Source organism: Mugil cephalus, chromosome 20 (assembly GCF_022458985.1).
Source record: "Mugil cephalus isolate CIBA_MC_2020 chromosome 20, CIBA_Mcephalus_1.1, whole genome shotgun sequence".
NCBI lineage: Eukaryota > Metazoa > Chordata > Actinopteri > Mugiliformes > Mugilidae > Mugil > Mugil cephalus.
The window spans coordinates 13,247,292-13,268,710 of record NC_061789.1 but is presented as its reverse complement, the minus strand read 5'-3'; the positions used below and the strand labels follow the sequence as shown (position 1 = coordinate 13,268,710).

General features: G+C 47.6%; 1 protein-coding gene across 2 annotated transcripts in view; it reads left to right on the top strand.

Moving 5' to 3' along the window:
• The first annotated feature begins 4,231 nt into the window (after window positions 1-4,231).
• LOC124997848 (retinoic acid-induced protein 1) overlaps window positions 4,232-21,419 on the top strand; it is a 49,241-nt gene continuing 32,053 nt past the window's right edge. The window contains exon 1 of one of the 2 annotated variants that reach the window (XM_047571860.1): window positions 4,232-4,461. The gene's annotated coding sequence lies outside the window, so the exon portion shown is untranslated. The remainder of the gene's footprint in view (window positions 4,462-21,419) is intronic. The other variant, XM_047571861.1, reaches the window with a different exon arrangement.

Here is a 21,419-nt window from a genome sequence, read left to right as displayed (position 1 = left end):
GTTTATCTGGGTCAGCTGGTGGGCAAATTTTGAATTTTCATTATGCATGAAACAAACAAACATCATGAAACTAAGGCTAATGCAGGACTGCTATATTATACTATTACTAGGTAAGATACGATTGTTTTATAATTGGGGATGATATATAAAGTATTTTACCATATTATAAGGTTAATTTGCACTAAACTGCAGTCTGTGTTATCCGCCACACATGCAATGATAACTGATTTAATTTGACCTAAATTAAAACCATATTATTCACCACGAGAGAGAGCGAGTGTTCAGTCCATCAAAACCACCTCAGCTAAACAATTTGTTTCTTCTATAATCCACCAGGTGGCAGTGAAGCTTCGTGACATTCACGTTGGAGTTGTTTACGTGTTTACCACAATTAGGACGCGCTTCTCTTTGCTGTTCAGAATAAGTGAATCGTAAGTGACGGGCTTTCATTTAAAAGCAAACCCTGGAGCATTTTTTAACGGCCTTCAAAGAAAAAAAAAAATAGAAGCCGGCATTCTGTGCTGATATAAAATATCAAAAGCTAATTTCTTGTGGGGTAATTGTGGGAGAAAGGAGGCAAGAAGTAAAAGACGGGGCACGTGAAGAGAAAAGATGGCATGTGGAAAAAAACGAGAAATGTGACGCGCGGCAAGTCCACAGTGTTGTTGCACTTATCGGCACCGCCGCTAGGTTGTGCAATTCTAAATGTTTGCCGTTAATTCCTCTGAGAATTAGACAATAACAATAAAAGTTTTTTGTTTACATGTGATAATATCTTCCAATTCTGACACGTGTTTGTTGTTCTCGGTTGTAGCATAGTGCACACACACACATAAACCGAAGTGCAGATTGTTTTAGTCCAGGCGACCGCACAATATGTGCAACCCACAAGCAGCAGCTTTAACAGTATTCTGGACAACTCTCTCTTTCTTTCTTTCTCCGCACCTTTCCTTGACGTTTTACCCACATCAGCGGACCACCCCACATTTTCTCACCTCGTTCAGAGGCAGACTCTCCTGCCTAGTAACAGTATACAATGCCACTGTCCTCCCGTCTCTATGGCAACAGAGAGCAACCCCCATCCTGTCTTGCCTCCCATTGATCTAAGGTGTGTGTGTTGGGGGGGCTGAGTCCTAGACGACCCTGACCCTTACACCTCCTCTGAACCTGGATCGGTAAGCTCGAATTATCTTGAAAAAACGAAACTTTTTAACTATTTAATGAGCAGCAAAAGGAGTAAATAAATAGGCCTAAGTGGTAACGATAAAAAATAATTAAATATGCATCACGAGGACTGCTTCATTGCAGAAATTAAATCACCAAAATAAATGTTAATATGTAAAGGGTTGCGCTGCTGAATGGTGTGGACACACTTGTTATCAATGAGACAGTCACTATCTGAATGGAAAACGCACTTTGTATAAAAACAAACTACTACCAGGCACACCCTCCAAAAAAATCGCGCTCCCAAACAAACGTGCATGTGCGTCAGATTGAGGTGAGATGAGAGACGCTTTTTTTTTTTTTTTTTTTTCATCAGAGGTTTCTAACCCCGCTACATCTCGGCTGATGTCTGCGCTGTAGGCAAAATCACGCTCCACTCAGATCCGCATTGATCAAGAGAAAGACGCCCCGCAGAGGATAGCTGCACTGGAGCGATTTGGGCACACGGGCGCGATCACGTGGCGGCACACATAGATTGGCAACGTGCATCTGGTTGCGGGCTTCTCATCTCCAATCTATCGAATCAACACGTCCCTTCAAATATGACCGATGTGATCTCCTTTGCTCGGGCCAACCCGAGCAGGGAGCGCGTGTCAGACTAAGTCTCCATTCTTTACTTTCTCCCTTGAGGCGACGGTGAGTCAGATTGCTTTTACAGCCCCGTTGCAGGGAAGTTTACAAGCTTCATCCCACTGTCACGTCCGAGGAAACAATGCATTGTTTCTGTTTAAACAGCGGGCCTGTCCACCTTGTTGTTTTTTGTTTTGTTTTGTTTTCTCAGGCGACTGAGCAACAGTCTGGCATTACGCGTGCCAGTGGGAGCGGGCTCCGTGTCTGAACTCATGAATTATTAAAAGGCGACTATTTCGCGGCTGCAGCTAAAATTAGGAACGGCCCCGTGCTGGCTATAATTAGAAAGCAGATGGAAAGCGTTCATTTATAATAGCACATGAAAGATTTTTGACATTTTCAGGTGACGATGCCGCGCGAGAAGGGGGAACGGAGAGGGGGGGGGGAGTGAGTCCCGAGCGATTGAGCCTGGCGACAGAGACAAAACTCCCCCTGTCTGTCGTCAAGGTCAGACGGAGGCGCATCCTTCACCGGGGAGAGAAATTAAACTCCAAATCAATCGCCCTTGAACCCCTGCGCGCGTGTGCGTTTGTGCTGCGTGTCTCGTGCAGCTCCTTGACTGCAAATGCGCACTTGGACGAATTTGTTCATGAACGTGTGAAGTGAAAAAAAGAAGAAGAAGAAAAGAAAAGAAAAAAAGAAAAGCGTCTCAGCGTCTCGCCTGTCCACCCTGGCGTGTGCGTGCGTCTTACGTGCCTTGAGCAATCACGGGCCATTGCCGTAATTGCATAGCGCGCTATATATATATATATATATATATATATATATATATATATATATATATATATATATATATATATATACACACACACACACACAAACACGCATACATAAGGAGGAGGGAAGGGTGACGGAGGGAGGGGGCGCCGCGCGTATATGAAACAACGTTGGATGCACAGGAGAAAATTGGGAATGACCGAGATGGGCTGCTCGGTGCGCTGCGGCAAGCGCTTCCTCTTTGCGCGAACACGGAAACAACAGGAGAGGATGCTAATTATTGACGCGCGCCTGGGCAAGCTGCTCAGCCCCTCATCTGTCACTCAAGAACAGGAGGATGAGAGAGAGAGAGAGAGAGAGAGAGACGGGCCTGAATGGGAGGAGGAGAGCACAGTCCCACTCCCCCCTCCTCTCCCTCCTTCTCCTCTTCCCCCTCCGCCCCCTCCTCCCCTCCATCTCTCCTTATTTTCATTCATGGCACAATCGACGACACACGCATGCACATATCTCCCCCATGCAGCGCCTGGCTCAGTCCCTCTCCATCAAAAGACCATTCTCTCGTTCACACACACGGACACGCACGCAGACACACACGCACGCACGCACGCACACTCTCGTTATCTAATTTCCCCATAAACACAAACACGCGCGCCGTAGCATCTCCCTCCTATCGCCGTCTTTCACACTGGGATTTTAGTCGTCTCTTTTCATACACGAGTAAACACACAAAACGCGCCTTAACGCGCGGGCACACGGCAGATTCAAATAACAAACAGCAGCAGCGGAGGAAAACACACACACACACACACACACACACACACACACACACACACATCTAAACCGAACAAGATAAAGAAAAAGAAGGACACGTCGGAACAAACACGGGCGCACACTGGAAAGTGCGTGTTAAATTCTCCCTTTTTCTCCCCTTTGCGCGCGCGCTCACGCGCGCACACGCACACGCACCCACGCACCGTTGTCTTTCCAGACACACACGCCGCTCGCTCGCCACCCACTCAGCCGGAGAGAGAAGGGAGCAAGGGAGGGAGGGGTGAAGGAGGGAGAGCAAAACCTGAGATAGAGAAGGCTTTGAAGCTGCCGTTCGCCCTTTTCTCTCCTGCAGGGTGCTTCTGAGTGCAAGAGGAGAGAGAGGGAGAGAGAGGGGAAGGAGAGAAGGAGCAGGTGGTCCCACAACTCAACCACTCCTCTCCTTAGTTCTCTCTCTCTCTCTCTCTTTCTCTGCCTCAGCTCTTTTTAGGCCTGACACACACACACACATGTGCACGCACACACACACTTACACAGAGGGCAATGGCAATCACTCCAGACTAGCACCCCCATCTTCAGGCTGCTAGACTGCCCAGCAGAGGCTGCAGGACGAGGCACCCCAACACCCCTCCCCTCACCTCCCACCATACCCCCACCACCGCCACCGCCACCCCCACCCCACCTCAAGCTAATTCCATTATACATCCCCGACTGGAAGGAAGAGGGGCTGTCTTCTAATTGCTTTCTTATCCCCCCGAGTCCCCCCTCGCTCTCTCCTCCGCCGCCACCATCATCACCCTCCCTCAGCCCTCCCCCTCCCCTCCCCTCCTTGCAGCCCGCCCCTCGCCCTACGTGCACTCAACATGGCAGCAGACAAGCGGATGAGGGAGGCAAGCTAGAGGGAGAGAGGGAGAGAGAGAGAGAGAGGGAGGGAGAGCGAGGCAGGCAGACTGCCACTATCAGGGAGCTGGTGCCATTTTCAGCATCGCAGGGTAAAAGGATTGAGCCTCGCCGCTGTACGCCGTACGGCTCAGTTCAGCTCGCCTCAGCTCAGACCAGCTGAACAGGAGGGGAATTGGAGGGACAACAAAAAGAGGAGGGAACGGCCGACCCCTAACACAGGTACCCTGCTTTTCCTCTCATTTGTTTCTCTTCTAAGGGAAGTTGGAGAGCAGCACAGTGCAGATGGAAGTGAGAGCAAGAGGGGGAATGGCAAAAGGGGGTGTGTGTGTGTGTGTGAGTCTGTGTGAGTGTCTGCGTTTGCATGCTGAATGCAAACGCAGGATCTCTCTCATGGGACTGTGTGCTATTTTCATTTGCTGGGTGTTTTTTTCTTTTTTTGTTTTGTTTTGTTTTTTCATAGGGGAAGAACATTCGCCTCCCACACACGCAGAAACACAAAAACACACATCCCCAACACCTGCCTCAGCCCTGTTTTCCAACTAGCATCTGTCCAAACAGCAGCAGCAAGGAAAAACAAAATCAGATCCCAAAACAGACAGAACACATGGGATGCATGCCGCCTTTCTGACTGTGGCTTGTTTGTCTTTTTCCTCCCTTCGCTGCGTTCATCGCTGTTAGCCCGAGGATGTGCTGCGTAGTCTTATAACGGGACACTATGTCTGAGCAGTGGCGTGTCATAGCACGCTGTTTACTCTAGCTGTTGCGTAAGGAGAAAACTGAACACACACACTTATACGCAGTACAATCGTATCAAACCAGAGATGAAGAAATCTTGTAATCCAAGATATTTGTTTGGTATATGGTTTTGTTATTCTACCTCTATTTGTGTATTTTTTTATGTGGTTTGTGTGTCTTCAGTGCAACTACAGCTCACATGTTGTTTTTAGTGTGACGTTGCTTCATTTGCTCTGACCCTGGGTGCATACCTGCCCTGTATGTGTGTGTGCGTGTGTGTCCACGTTTAATACGCAGCAAGGTCTCACTTCGGAGGCGGCTTTACCACAGCGTGCCATTAAAAGATGTACTAAGACTGCAGTGTCACTGCTGACTGAATGTGATGCTACCAACAGCCTTGAGAAGAGGGGGAGATTGGGACGGGAGAGGGAGACAGAGAGAGATGGATTGAGAGCGTGAGAGGACGGGAGGGAGGGAGGGAGGAGGAGGAGGGCTGAGAGAGAGAGGGAGAGAGAGAGAGGTGTGACAGAGAGAGAGGAAGAGTAAATAAAGCAAGGGGGAGGTGGAGAGAGAAAGACGGCAATATTGGTGTGTGTGTGTGTGAGAGAGAGAGAGAGAGTGAGAGAGAGAGAGCAACAGGGAGGAGGCGTAATGACAAAGATAACGCACAGAGGGTGTAGAGAGGTGTCAGGGAGAGAAAACAGAGGTGCGATAGAAAACGGCTGTGGCCGGCGCGTGTGTGTGTGAGTGTGTGTGTGTGCGTAAGTAAGAATAAGAGAATGATAGAGCGGGAGAGGGACAGCGATAAGAACTGAGGGGAAGGAAGAATATATGAATGGAAGATGAGTGGCTGAGCCCCTATAGCAGTGCAGCGGCATGGCTGCTGTCAACACATAAACACTTGCACCAGGATAAGGTGTGTGCATGTGAGTGTGAGTGTGTGTGTGTATGTGTTTGTGTGTGTGGTCTTGTTTATATGAAGTTGTGGGGGCCAGTGCGTCTTTCAGCACTCACGCTATGGAGACATTTGTTGTTATGAGGCCCTAACCGTTAGGGTAAAGGTTACAGTTGGGTTACGGTTAAGATTAAGGTTAGGTAGATAGTAACACAAGTCGTACACCGATCAGCCACAACATTAAAACCACTGACAGGAGAAGTGAACAACAAAGTAAATAACATGCGCCCTCATGTGATAATACCACTGTATTATCACATGAGGGCGCATGTTATTTACTCTGCTGGGAAACATTTGGACCTGACATTAATGTGGATGTTACTTAAACAGGTAACATGAAGACCAGACCAGGCATTTCAACCCCAACTAAAAAAAAAAAAAAAAACATGAAAACTAGCACAAGGTGTTGACATGGCCTCCAAATTCCCTAGATCCCAACTTGGAAAAAATCTGATCCACAGAGGCCCCTCCCCTCAACCCATAGGACTCACAGGCCCACACTAACTACATTCTGTTTGTCAGACAGACTGATGAGTCAGAATTGTTTTGGAGGCGCAAGGGAGACCTACACTTTATTACCAATAATAATGTTATGCCTGATCGATGTAACTCAATGCAAAAACACACCTCCGCGATCGCACACACAAATATAATTAAAGTACAAAATATCTCTAAATATCTGTTGCAGAATGTGTTTTGAGTTATGTGTGAAAGGAATGGCTTCAAACGAAACAGATAAGTCAACGTACCTGAAACACCCAATTCGCCGCTACATAGGGGAGTAAAAGGAGTCTGTTCTCCTTTCCCTCTGACGATTTCTCCTTCACGCTCATATTCAGACCAACAGCGGGTTTCCTGCATGATGCAACACAATGAAAGGAAGTCGATTATCATGGAGATTGGGAGGCGTGTGCAGAGCAGGTTCGTGTGCGCGTGTGTGGCAGTGGTCAGTAAAGGGCGTACCGAAATTGGCAATTCATTGTTGTGGTGAAATGAAAGGTGAACGCTTCGCTCCGCGTCTCTCTCCTTCTCCTGTTTCTCTCCGTCTTCCATCCCCTCACGCCGACTCTCCTGGACCACAACAAATATGTGGGGTTGCGGGGACGAGGGGGGGTCAGGGAAAAGGCTGCAATTAGAAACAAAACATTAAGAAACAGGAAAGTTACAGTATGTAACAATTCTACTCTCTTTTAATCTTTCTAGTGCTGTGTTGATCGGCCTCTTTGTTGATGTCTTATTATCTGAGTTCCATCTTTTACTAGACTGTTGTACTTTGTGTTGGCGCCACACGTGTGCCCCTGAGTTTCCAAGCAACTCACTGTAAGCCCCAAGTGCCGACCTAATTGCCCCGGAGGCTCATGGTTATTTACTGTGTGTGTGTGTGTGTGTGTGTGTGTGTGTGTGTGTGTGTGTGTGTGTGGTGGTGGTGGTGGTGGTGTTGGTTGGTGTGGGGGTTATTAGGCAGACAGAGAGAGAGAGTTAGAAACAGAGAATGCTTGTCCCTCATTAAAAGCAACCAGACTATAGCACCATCACTGGAAGCACACTGTCAGCTAATGAATGTGGACTCTCCACCTATGACTCATAGCGTGTCATTTGTATTCACAAATGGCAGGAGTGGCAGTTTGCGTTTCCTTCTATAAATAGCTGTGAATCTTACTTAAATCACTGCTGTTGTGATTTTCTTTTTTCATATATGAGACAGCGTGTTTTTTGATTTTTCTTTTTTTTTAGCACCTCAGCAGGATAGTATGAACCGGATGGCCCTCTAAGGGACGCAGGGGCAATTACAAGATGCGAGGCCCTCTCACACATATATATTCCCTAGAATATTAATGAGCCTCAGTGCAACTGCTTTCATATCTTCAATTCAATTAATACAATTTCCAGAAGTAAAATCTGGGTTATTCGAGATCTAAACACCCTGGCAGTAGGTAATGCAGGTTTTTATTTGCATGTAATTCTACAGGTGTTTAGTTATGGCTATGATAGCACAACTTGTACCTGGTTGCAAGTCACTCTGTCTCTGGTGTCTCCGCATCAAAAGCATTTCCCCTACCTGCATTGATTGTTGTGGTAATGCGTGCATGCTCGCAAAGGTGTAAGCACATGGAGTGCAACATGACCCCTTATCTGATGCCTAATACAAACTCCAATTTTTTTTTTTTTTTTTTTTTTAGCCTCTCATCTTCTCTGCTTCCACACTTACCATCATCAGGCCCCACACACAGCGTATTTCCAGTAGCTCAGCTTGAGTTCAGTGTGACAGGGCGGGTACATGCTGTTCCGGCAAACAGTATACCACGGCTGCTAACCTAGATCTGATTACACACAGTCGCTCCTCGCATGCCCAACTGCGTGTGCGCATTCATACGTGGCTGTGTGGGTATAGTACTCTGCGTTTGGGCCCTAATGCAGATTTTTTTTTTTTTTTTTTTTTTTCGGGACTAGCTGGGACAGTGGCGGCGCAGTGTGCTTGCCGGGCGACGGCTGATGCATTCCCCCCTGCGAGGGCGAGGAACATCAGAGATGGAGATGCATGGGGGTAGGAAGAGGGGGATGGGGCAGAGGAAGAGCAAGAGGTTACTGCAGGGGAAAGAGAAGACAGGGACGTGATGAGAGGAGGCGAGAGAGTGCGAGGGGAGGGGGGGAGAAGAGGCGGGAAGAGGGAAGGCTCATCTGTATGCTGGTTACTGCGAGCTGCTTGTTTGATCTGGAGGGAGTACTTAGTGCTGGATGGTGGGATGCTGCAGCGTAGGGAAGGCGAAAATAAGGATTCTGCAAGTGTGTGTGTGTGCGCAAGAAAGAGTGTTTGTGCGTGTAATTAGGTGCGAGGCGCGGGGTGCAGCACTTTGCTCATTAAAGGGATCTGGCTGGCGTCCCAACACCGTGCAGTTCATCAACTGTCCTTCATGTCCCTCATCCACTTCCTCCTCTCTCCTCTCATCTGTCCTCTCCTTCCTTCCTCATCTGCATCATCTCATATTCTCCCTCTTCTTATCCCCCTTCTCACCTCTTCTCTGTTTTCCTGAACTCTATCCTGCTGTCCCAGTATTATTGCAACAAACCACTGCTTTGCAATGGTGCTACAGAGAGGTGGAAACAAGGGCAGTGGGTGACATCTTTCATCACTGATGTGCCTTTGATCACTTGCCTCATTAGGGGCGACGAAATAGTACTTGTAAGAGATCAGCAATGAGCACATTTGCTTGTATCCACATTAATAAGCGCACATGTGAGTGTGAGGTCTCCCAGATACTTTTTGTATGTGCTCATGTGCTCTGTGAGACTTACATGTTGTTAGAAGAGCACAGGTGTGTGTGTGTCAACTAACAGCCCAGACTAACAACACTATTGATATGCGCACCGGCATCACCCAACTTCAGCCGGGGTATGGGTGATTATGGGGAAATTGAGTTCTGCTGCTGTTTTGGTGTCCTTGGCAAGGAAGGAAAAAAAAAAAAAAAACAACAAAAAAAAAAACAAATTGCACAGGATTTTATCAGCAAGAGATGCAAATCCTGCTGAAAGGAGTGAAAAGAGATGACAGAGAGGCAGATGGAGAAACTAAGAGGAGAGGCAAAGAGAAGGAAACAAATAAAGAGCCAGGCAAATGCCATCAGAGAGACGCACAGAGACGGAATAAAACAGCTTTGGAACAGAGAAGCCAAATGAAAATCACAATGCCATGTGGAAAATCTGAACAAAATAGAGAAACTGCTCTGAGTCAGACACCGAGGCTGTTTTCCATACGTTATTTGGGAGAAACAGAGAGGGAGGAAATAACAACCATTAGAGCTCACAGGAAGCGTGTGCAATAGGACCAGGCGAGCGTCACGGATCGCGCTGGAGCTAGAAACTGTCACCGGTTCCTCGTCTGTGTTCTGATCACACGGCATCAGCGGTGCTTTGAAAAGTTTTCTATCCTCCTCCTGCGCCTTCAAACAGCTGCCGGAGTTACATAATGCTAGGCTGAGGAAAAGTGAAGAGGGAGATGAAGGAACCAAGAGGGAGAAGCGTTACTGAACATGACATGCTACAGAAGACACGCGCACATTCAGATGGCAGAGGCTGAAAAGGATTCTCGTGCAGATGAGTACAGTTTTGTTGCTTTACTGTTTTGGCAGTTTAATTAGGCCGCTGATATTATTGCTATTTATGGCAGAAGAAAGAAGAGACTTGGAGAAAGACAGTGGAACTCGTGATCTCGCTACATTTCTTAATAAAGCCTGCATGCGCTCTTATGTCAAGCCATTGACTGGACATGTGAATAAGAATGTGTGCAGGTTTTTGTTGCGGGTGTAAGACTTAAATTAAGATGTACAGTTGCAGACAGTCACTCTGAAAGATACCTACCTAAAAGATAACTGAAGAGACAATCTGCAAACCCGATTTGCTGCAAAATATTTTAAAACCCGGATTCCTTATGAAATAATATTGCCCTTTGGTTCGCCATATTATATAAAGCTACACTGACGAACCACTGACGGGAGACATGAATAACATTGAACATCTTGAGACCATTCGAGGTTCTGCTGGGAAACTGTTGGACCTGGCATTCGTGTGGATGTGTGGGCATCGCATGAACATGCACCACCCACCTAGATCAGACCAAGCACCTCCAACCCATAGCAATGACACTCCTTGATGGCAGCAGCAAACATGAAAAAAAAAAAAAAAGCAAACAAACAAACAAAACAAAAACATGAAAACTGGCCTCAAAATTCCCTAGATCCCAAAGTGGAATGCACAAAAACAAGCCTGATCCACAGAGGATCCTCCCCTCAACCAATAGCACCCAAAGGCCCCCACTAACCTTTGCCAGACACCACAGGACACCCTCAGAAGGTTCATGTCTGTTCCCCAATGAGTCCCAACTGTCTTGGAGGCACAAGGGAGACCTACACAATATTAGGAACTAAACTTCTTCCACCCACAGCAGAGTAAAGGTCAACAGGTAACCTACCATAGCTCAGGTGAAGGAACATTAATAAATGTAAATGTCCTTGACCAATTACAGCACAACAAATTGCAATTTTGCGAACCCTTTATTTTTACCATGGCAATGTCTATCATGATCCCCATCTCAGTCTCTGCTGAGCCCCTTACCCTGTAGTCTGGCAGCACTGTTGCCAGACTATAGGCCTATTTGCGTTCGCTTACATGCATGTGCATGTGCATGTGCCGTTGCTACCTACATACAAGTTTTGCTTGACTGGCTCTGTATCGTGGTCAAAAAGGGAGTTCTCTGCCTGCAAATTGGCTTCCATAGCAACGGGTGCCACATAAACAGACCAGCCGGGTGGCTGAAGTGAATGAACGCCACCCTACTGGTGCGATCAGAAAGTGGGTGCAGGCCCGATGCCAAATCTGGGCACAGTGGGCACGCAGGCACGCCGGTGGGCGCAGACACCTGGGTGATAGGAGGACTGTTTTGGTGGTGTTCGGGTGCCCTGGTATGTGGAAGGCATATAATGTCAAAAGCGTTGCCATGTTGGAGTCATTCTGCCTAACACTCTTTCAGTTTGTTTTCCAACTGTGTCTCTTCCTCCATCGCTATTTTTGTTTGTTGCTCAGTACCTCTCAGCATTTCATCCCCTGTTCTCTCTCTGTGTTTGCTTTCCTACTCTTATCTCTCTCTGTTTGCTTTCTCCTCTCTCCTCTATTCTCTCTCTGCATCTCTGAGAAAGAGGTTGCGGCATTGCGGAGGTGGGTGTAGTGCGGGGGCAGAGAGTTTTTTTTTTTTTTTTTATCAGGATGTTATTGTAGGAGCTGGCCCATCACCTTGGATACATTCACATATGCACCCCCACACATACACACACACACAGTCAAGACGTCAAATGCACGTCAAAAGCTAGCAAGTAGCAGTTGAGCCTCCGCACAAAAAAAAAAGTGCTCTCAGAAGCTGGGCCCGACACAACTCACGCGGTGAGCTGCACTAAATCACCCGAACAGTTCCAAAGAAGGGACAAAACACCATGTGAAAAAAACATAAACACAAACAAAACAATCACGGCACAGACGTCAGAGACGGACTTCACGTTGCCTTGTGATCTAGACGATAGCCACGTCCCAGGGTGTGGTGTTCAGTCTCCCAGACAGCAGCGTGTGCAGGGACATAGTTGGGATGTGGCTAATTGCTGATGTTCTCATGCAGAGCAAAACATGAGGGAGATGCTAATGACCTCTCTCTAAGATGTCTATCGACGGGCCTATCTGTAGCCATGGTAGCCGGGATGAAAGCGCACACATGCGCCCGCAAATTCGCTCTCACAAAATACAAAGTCACCTGAGGCTCAGATGAGGGATAAAGCCCGAGCCAAAATTTGAAATTAAATTATAATTTGATATCATCAATTATCTCACTTGTTAGGGTGTATTTCCGCTATGTTGCGCATAACATAATGAAAGTTGAGAATGGAACTGCCAGGCTATTCTGAGCCACAATATTGCCTTATTATACCTATCGCTTCTTTTGTGGAGATAAAACCATGTGCGTCGAGCGTCTCCACAAAGAGGGAAGGAAAAAGAGAAAGGAAGGGGAGATGGAGTGAGGGCTGCTGAATAGTAGGAGCACCTGGGAGAGAATAAGAATAGTAATCAATCACATGCCGCGCACACATACATGCACGAAATCGCAGAGGCAAACTTGCGCGCAGCACAGCTGGGCTGCAAAGAAGCCATCTGTAGCACCGCAACATACCACTTGGTGCACGCACGCATGTCTGCAGTTGTGTGTGTGTGTGTGTGTGTGGGAATTGTCCTGATGTTTGTGCCTGCGCAAAATCAAGATCAGCCTCCGGATCGCTCAACCGCGTCTCTCCGTACCGGGGAGAAACACGGGTCTGGAATTTACATGCGCTCATTCGCCAACACGTCTGTGCTCGCTAATGCATGCCGACAAATGCACACACATTCACGCAGACTCTCACCTGCAGCCGTGGGCTAACTAGCAATGCATACTAAGAGAGAGAGAGAGAAAAAAAAAACAGATTGGAAAAGGGGCAAAGAGCAAAGCGAGATGAATTAAGGGAAGGAGGCCCGCGATGGGGTTTGTACGTCCAGGAGGATCTGTAATGAGATCTCGGTGACTCAGACAGGATGCTAGACACTTATTCTAGCTGGATAACACACGGGCAAGAGGGAATGCATCACCCAGTATTAGCCCGGCTAGCGAATATCAAAATCTGTGTCAATGTTATTAGCACGAAGCCACGTTTAAAGGTCTCGCACACGTTGATCCGGTCGAAAAAGCAACCGCCGCAGCCGTCTCGGGGGGAGGAAACAGCTCGGGCTGGCCGCATATCACCGCCACCTAAGCAGCCCCCCACCCCCCACCCCCCAGCCCTCCATATTAAATTAGAATAGTTTTACCCCAGCGTTGCTTTTAGCACGTTTAGCCTGTGAGTGAGTCACTAGCTTTGCTGGGAGAAGCCGCAGCACAAATTTAAACATCAGAGCAGTCAACAAACCCAGGGCTATCTCTGCGGCCACATTTATTCTCATGGCTTTGACGCCCACGAACACACACACACACACACACACACACACACACACAAATAATAAAAGGTTTGGCCAGACGAGCGTCAGATATGTGTTCCAAGGACAACGCTGCTGATACGAGTTAATCTTGTCAACAAATCTGACACAAACACCAAAATACACAGTATCACAGGGGCAGTGTGGAAGAAGAGGAACTGGACGTTTTGTCATCCCCTCATATGTCCCTCTCATCTCCCTTCTTGTCCATATATTTCTTTTCATCCGTCTCCTCTTCGCCGTAACAGCTCCGTCTCTCAACATGGCTTTCTGCTTTGCTGCCACTTCCCCTCCTCCTTTGAGTTATCCCCATCTCACTCTCCCTTTATCTTCTCCCTCCGAGCCTCTTCCGTTACCCATCCTTCTCTCCCCCTGCTCCTCTTTATGCTCTCCACTCTTTCCTCTCCCCCTCTTACGGGCGTACTCAGACGTCTCTCTCCCTCTTTCTCTTTTTCTGCTTCTGGTTTCTGGTGCGTTCCTTCCATTATTCTGCCCCCCTGCTCCCTCGGCGTCCTATGCCGCACCACCTCCCTCTCGTTCCTGCCTCTTTCTCTTCTCCCCCTTCCGCCTTTTTTTTTTTTTTCGATCTTCAGCTCACATCTGCCAGTCTAACACCAATCGCCTTCCTTTTCGCCCCCCACCCCCACCCCTTCCCCATTACACTTCATTATTGGGTCTGTTCTTTTTTATCACTCTTCCCCTCTCCGCCCCCTTCTCACTTTCGGTTATGACGCATGGTTGCATATTCCCGTCTCATTCAGGCGGCCACATGCTCACACATAGACACACGCGCCTCATCCCCGTTAATGTATTCAGCGTGCATAATGTCACCGTCAAGGTTAACAGCTGAGGTGCAATGGTGAGAGAGAGAGAGAGATTCGGGGGTTATGGGTAATGTAGGAAATACATCTTGATTAATGATTTATTTCTTCTTCTTTTTTTTAGTATACATGAAGGAAAATATTGAAGGATAATTGAAGATCCTCTAATTAAATGGAAATAATTGTCGTGAATGTTTGGAACTGAAGGCAATCACAGAATTTCATGCCATTTTAGCCTCAGCCCTCCATCTTTGTGCCCCTCATTTATGTTTATTATTAGGAAGAGCTGCCATTGTTCCATGGATAATTCATTGATATGGATGGCAGCAGCCTCCCCGTGTTTGTTTATGTGTGTGTTTGCGTGTGTGCGCGCGTGTGTGTGTTTACCACGCCGGGAAAACAGATGCAAAAGGCCTGACAAGAAAATAACCTTCCCTCCTTCGTCTCTGGCGATGACGAGACGCCTCCCTTGCGCCTCCCCTCACTCTATTTTTATCATCTTTACAACCCCCACTGCCTCGGTCTCTCTCTCTCTCTCTCTCTCTCTCTCTCTCTCTCTCTCTCTCCCTTTCTCTCACTCTTACTGTCTTTCTCTCGCTGTTTCCGTCTCTCTGTCCTTGGGTGTCTGCAGCCAGCTGTGTCTGCGGGCCATTAGTGCCCCCACCCCCCTCCATCCATTTTCCCCATCGCTGATTCCTCCAGCAGACCATATCAGCCTCCTCCTCCTCCTCCTCCATCTTGTTCTAACTCCTCCTCTCTAGCCCTCCTTCCGTCCTCTGTCCCCGCGACCACTGGGGCTCCATTGTCACAGTGGCTGCTGATAACGGTCTTCGGCCCAGCATTCCCTTACTGCACCAGAATTATTTTCCATAAACATCAAACGTCAGAGAGAAATGCACGCACCCATCAACAAGCGTGCACAGGCAAAACCACATCTAAAGGTTATTCACGCAGCAGATAGCATAAACACAAGCTTGCTATTGCGCCGCGCTAATCCGCCCGAAACTCCACAGTCAGCATCCTCCCTTTTATGTTTATGTAAACGCCGTGTTGTGCTGCTAGCCACTTGCGGCCGTCTGCCGATATGAAAAGTTATTGCGCTGCATAATGCAGAGCCATTTACTTTTCCACGGCGCCCGCCCTTACTCGCTCATCACAATAAAACCGTGATTGATCCACTTTCCGAGCGGCTCGCCGACACTAACGCGGTCGCGAACGTGCGCTGGAGCAGGGAGAGGAAGGCTGCCTTTGAGGAAGTGGGCCACGGGTATCGTATCCCCACGTGAATCCGGTGTGGTCAGCGGAGGAGAGGAGCGGGGGCCAGGTCCCTCGTGGTACGGCTAGAGAAGACTGTGTCATCCTCTTTTTTTTTTCTTTTTTTTTTTTTTTCAAATGAAATTAGAGCATTAGGTTTGGAGAGGCTTTCATTCGTATAGCGCTGAAGTAGGGGTTCAAGGAAATGGGTGGATGGTGAGTGGCACTGTAACATAAGGAGATATGATTTATGATTTCTGTTGATTGCAAGCTTTCTAGATCGTGATTACTACTTACAACCAACCATTGCAGGCGTCTTACATAGTTGTTTTTCAAAAAGCAAATTTCCTGAAAACACAAATCAACAGTGGCCGTGCTGAAACAAGGACGACTGGACTTGTCGGGTTTCTTCAAGACTTTCACCACTCATCTAAGGGTCTTCTTCGTTCTAAATGACTGGTGGGGAGGTGGAGTGTCATTGGGAACATCTGTGGGTGACGCCCATGCAACGCACACCAGTAGGTTCAGAGACTTATCAAATATTCACTATAAACTGGAGGAATACATCCCTACAAGTTGTTTAAAGCTGAAGAAGCTACTTTTACAACAGGTCCTGTTGCCCATTGTTTGTTTTTTTGGAAATACCATGACCTGGATGATTGGGACCCTCAATAGAGTAAAGCTATCTATGAATCCAGGCAGTTTAAAGCATGGAATCAAATTTGAAGGGAAAAAAAAATAATACGATTTCAGTCCTTGGGTGAATTCAGTTATTGAGAAATTCAGACATTTAAACATTTTGAAATTCACCGTACTGTCATGTTTACATTTCTTCCATCTTGTGCTGTATTGTTGTGTTGCCTAACAGGGGCTAAATATAGATTGGGGGACTTATCCCGTTAAAAATGACTACGTGGAACCGTCCCAAAAAACAAAACAAACAAAAAAAAAACGTTCTGTAGAGACCGTATTCTCTTTCATTGTCTTCATACTATTTTCCCCTTCGTGTCGCTTCCAGTTGGAGTACGTGCGCCTTCATTATGCACGCCGGATGCACGGAAGTGTATCTGTGTGCCTGCGGTGGGCGTGATCGCGTGTGCGTGAGGGGCGGAGATGGTCGGGCACAGTTGAATGTCTGACGGCTTCGGCAGCGAGTCTGACAGCTGTCTCTGCCAACACACACGCACGCACACACACACGCACACTTCACAATCCATTTTAGGTTCCTTTTAAACACTGAAGGACAATAAAAATGGGTCGTCCGAAAAAAGGGGGGCAAGTACGCACACACACACAGCTGCTGTACACAAAATGAAGGCCCATTGCATCATCTGCGTCTCCCTTTCCCATCAGCTAACACTCCCTCCTCCTCGTCTTCGTCTTCTTCCTCCTCCTCCTCCTCCTCCTCTGTCTGTCCTCCCTTTTCTTCCATCCATCCATCCATCCATCCCTCCCTCCATTACGCGCCTCTCCCTCCTCCCCCCTCAGCCACTCTATTGATTGAGCCATTCAATTTCCGGCCGTAATTCAACTACGCCGTTGCACTTGAATATGTAAACGAACCCATGGGGGTTTGCCGGCTGCTGTTGCTGTTGTCATGGAAACCTCCCGTCAAACGGGAGACGGGCCTTCTTTAGAGTTGGGGAGGAGAGGCAAGGTGAAGTGTGTGTGTGTGTGTGTGTGTGTGTGTGTGTGTGTGTGTGTGTGTCATTTGAGACCCAAACTTTGACAGCGGCGTGCGGTGGCTCGCCGGGGCTGGAATGACCTCGCTGTACCCTTGGGCAAGTGTGGATGTTTGTGTGAGTGTGTGTGTGTGTGTGTGTGTGTGTGTGTGTGTGTGTGTGCGCGAGAGGGAGAAAGGGAGAGAAATACTGAAGCAGTGTCCCCCCATGGCTCTTTCAAGAATCCCTCTTCTACTACATGTTCCCTCCTTCTGTTCTCACCACCTCTCTAAGTGCAGCCCTCTAATCGCACTGACAGGAGAACAGCACTCTGTGTGGCTTCTGCCACCATGCATGCACGGTAAGCGTGCACAAAAGGAAATATGTGTGAGTATATACATATATATATATTTATATATATATCCCTTGTTTTGTCTTCCTCGAGTGTGCGCACTCACCTGTGAACCCCCAGAAACGAACGCGACGGCACTCGCATCCTTTCATCGCTAACGTGCCCCTCTTCCTTCTGTGCCCCGCCTCCCCCCCCCCCCCCCCCCCCTGTTTTGCTCCGGGGACATTTTGAGGTCACGAGGACGTCACGCCGCGCTTTGTTTGTCTGTGTTTCAGCGTGTGTTCGGGGCGACGAGAGCGCGTCTGCTGTCTGCCGTGACAGCGCCGCGTGCGCTTGCGTCGGGTGCGCGTTTCTGTGCTCAGAGGACGCAGAGGAGGCAAACCGCTAATACAAAAAAAAAAAAACCCCACTGCAAAAAAAACCCAGAACCCCAGTTAATGCTGATGAAGAGCAGTTGCACCAGACGACGAAGCAAACAGCTACACATCCGCTTCAGATGTTGGGACTGGTGCGCGGTGGTTCCCATCGGCCTGAAGTTGTTTTGTTTTTTTCCTCGTTTTAGATTCTCAACATGGTAATAATACTAACAAAATAGTGTCAGTTGTTTCAAATCGATGCACAACCTCCTCCGCATTTCCCAACGGATAAATTATTAATGCAGCTCATGCAAGCAAGGGCATTTATCTGAACAGTATAAAGTTATATTTGATGATATATTTGGGGTTAGAGCGTTTAGCTGGCACTCGGGCCTCATCCTTTTCACGAACAGTGTTGCTTCAATTTGGGTCTAAAAGCGGATGGAAGCAAATAAATATATATATATATATATAAAATAATCCAACAAATGTCTCCCACAGCGGTTTTGTTTGAACCCAATTTTGGGAGAAAGCGGAAGGCCTACTGGGCGCATGTGAAACGAGCGCCTGTGCGTGTGTGCGCACACACTGCTAGGCAAATGAGCTTGTCAGTATGCGGCGCAGGCTTCTCTCTGGTGGCAGGCAGATGACAGTGCAGTGATTGGGCTGATTTCACCGAAGGACGTGAGGGGAAATCTGAAGGCTGCCTCGGGGGCTCAGGTGCTTATCACCTCCCCGCACACATGCACGTACGCTCCCGCGCGCGCAGATTTATGGGCACATTCACACACACGCACGCACGCACGCACAAACATGCAGATGTGTGCACCGCTAACTTTTGCAGCCCCGTCACCACACACACGAGCGTGTGGACATGAAACCAGACACAAGTGCTCACTTGGGGCAACGCATGTGTACACACACACACACACACACACACACACACACACATCTGCACCGCACTTAAATGCGCTCCGCCTCTTCTACTTTGTTACAAAGTTAATTATCAAAATCTCAGGCGACGCTGCTGCGTATACTATCTGTCTGTTTGTCTGTCCACCTAACGCCAGCCCACACACACACACACACACACACACACACACTCACATCATTCTGTAGGGTTTTACGTATGTCTGCAATAATTACAGCCTGGGGCAGGTGGGAATGGGGAAATTACAGTTTGCATTCTCTTCCGAAGACAATCATCGACAATTAATTACAGCATAAATGGCAGTTGGAACACTAAAAACATACACGGGGGGGACAGCATTATTTTTTTGGAAAGGTCAAGCTATTTACATTTCCGTGTCAATCGAGACTTTGTATGAGTTTTCTGGATGTTTTAATGACCTCCTAGTTGTTTAATATAATATCAGTTTGCAATCAAGGCATGATACACAAAATGGGTTCTGTATGACTTTCAGGGCAGATCACAGATAACTGCATGTTTTAGTTTAATTATTTTCATGACCTCACCGTGGTCACGCTGCATGCTGAGATTTCCTGTTTAATACGAGCTCATCGCAGTAAAGCATCTACGTTGGAGTCTATGCAGAGTCAGTTTTAAATTGTTCTGTTTCCCATGAATGCTGTTCCACTGGAAAAGGCAACCCACAAATATCAGTTCAGAAGTTTATCCAAGACTTACGGCGTTCATTCACACGATACGCCAATCAGCCGCAACTTTAAAACTACATGTGAAGGAAATAACATTGACCATCTTGTGACAACACAATGTGCCATTTCACCGTGTTACTTAGACCAGACCAGACCAGGCACCCCCACCCCATAGCACTTTGACACTCTTTGATGGCAGCAGCCATCCCCAGCAGGATACAGCCTGGCACAGGTACACAAAAATGGTTGAGGAACAACTCAAAAAAATATGAAAAACAAACAGCACAAGGGGTTGACCTGGCCTCCCAAACTGATCAAGTATCTGTGGGATGTACTGGATCAAGCCTGATCCACAGAGAACCCAAATGACTCACCTAACAACGCTGTGTTACCAGACACCACGGGACACCCTCAGAAGCTCCTCCATGTCCATTGTCTGATGAGTCACCACTGTTTTTGGAGTCACAAAGGGAGACATACGCAATATTAGAAAGGTGGTCATAATTTTATGCCTGATTGGTTTATGTTTTTCAGAGGGCATGTTCCAAAACTTAGTCTTTTGAGCAACTGTTAAGGTTGCGGTTGTATTGATTCCCAGTTGCGTGTAGCATTGAGAAGTTTGCGTAAAGATCTTACAAAGCCGGGAGCAGAAAGCAGAGGTGCAGCTTGTCAACAGACAAGACGGGCACCTGCATGAGTACTTAAAGTATTAACACTTAATGACCAGTCAAATACGGTGCCGTTACCTTAATACACAGCACGTCTGCCGTTTCTAGGGTTTTACTGGTCGTTTTATAGGATGCCAGAAGGGAAATAAGATCATTTGGACAATACTTTTTTCTGTAATTTTAATTAACTGTTAACTGGAAATGTTTGCCTTGGGGCCCCTAACATGGTGTCCCCTATTTTCACCAGAATGATTTTTCAGCTCCACGAGTCATTCGGTGCTTGTAACTGACCCAACGCCCAACTCAAAAAATGCAGTTTTTACCTCAGTTCGCAGCGGTGGAGCGGTATAAAGTAAATTACCTTAGATGTCTGACAATAGTTTGAAATGGGAACGCTGAAAGAGCACTAGAAAAAAAAAAAAAAAAAAAAACGGCAAATCACAAAAGATGAATTGAAGGTAAAGGGAGAGTGAGAGGTTCAAGTCTTTGGTGTCACTCCACTTCGTAAAAAGTGTCTCGGTGGCTGCTGTCAGAGAGGAGGAAATGCTAGGCTCCCTGCCTATTTCCCGTCCATCTGCCTGTCCATATGGCTGTCTTTCTGCATGCCAGTCCATGCATCTGGCTTTTCTTGATGACCATTTTGCTGTCTGTTCATCTGTCTCTCTCCAGTCTCACACATCTGCCTGCAGCAGGAAAGGCCGCAAACTGAACATTTAAGACTCTCTCTACCTCCCTTCTGTCCTTTGCTCTTACCCAGTTGCTCTGCTCCTCTTACTTTCAATCCATTTTTAGTGCTCACTCAGGCCTCCCTGTCTCTCTCTCCAGACTGAGTTTCTCCTTCCTCTTCCTTTCATCTGTGTCCTTCCCCTGTCTTCTCTCTGGGCTAGAGACAGAGAGGGTGAGGGATGGCGTGAGGAGATCAGAGAGGAGATGAGGCCGTGTGGTGCGAATGGATGGACAGATGCATTGATAAGGGCTGCCGACTGCATGGCACACTTGCTGCATAGCCAATTTCTCCCCCTCCTCTCTCCCTCTTTTTTTTTTTTTTTTTTTTTTTCCATTTCAGGGCTAATGCTCCCGTAGTCTTCAAATGTCAGTTCAGTATGGCAACCTATTAGACGGTTAGCCAGAGTGGCTGACAGCTCCCCCCCCCCCCCCCCCTCCCTTTCCCCCTTGGCTTCTTGCACACGTTCAGGACAGAATGATTGTTTGAGGC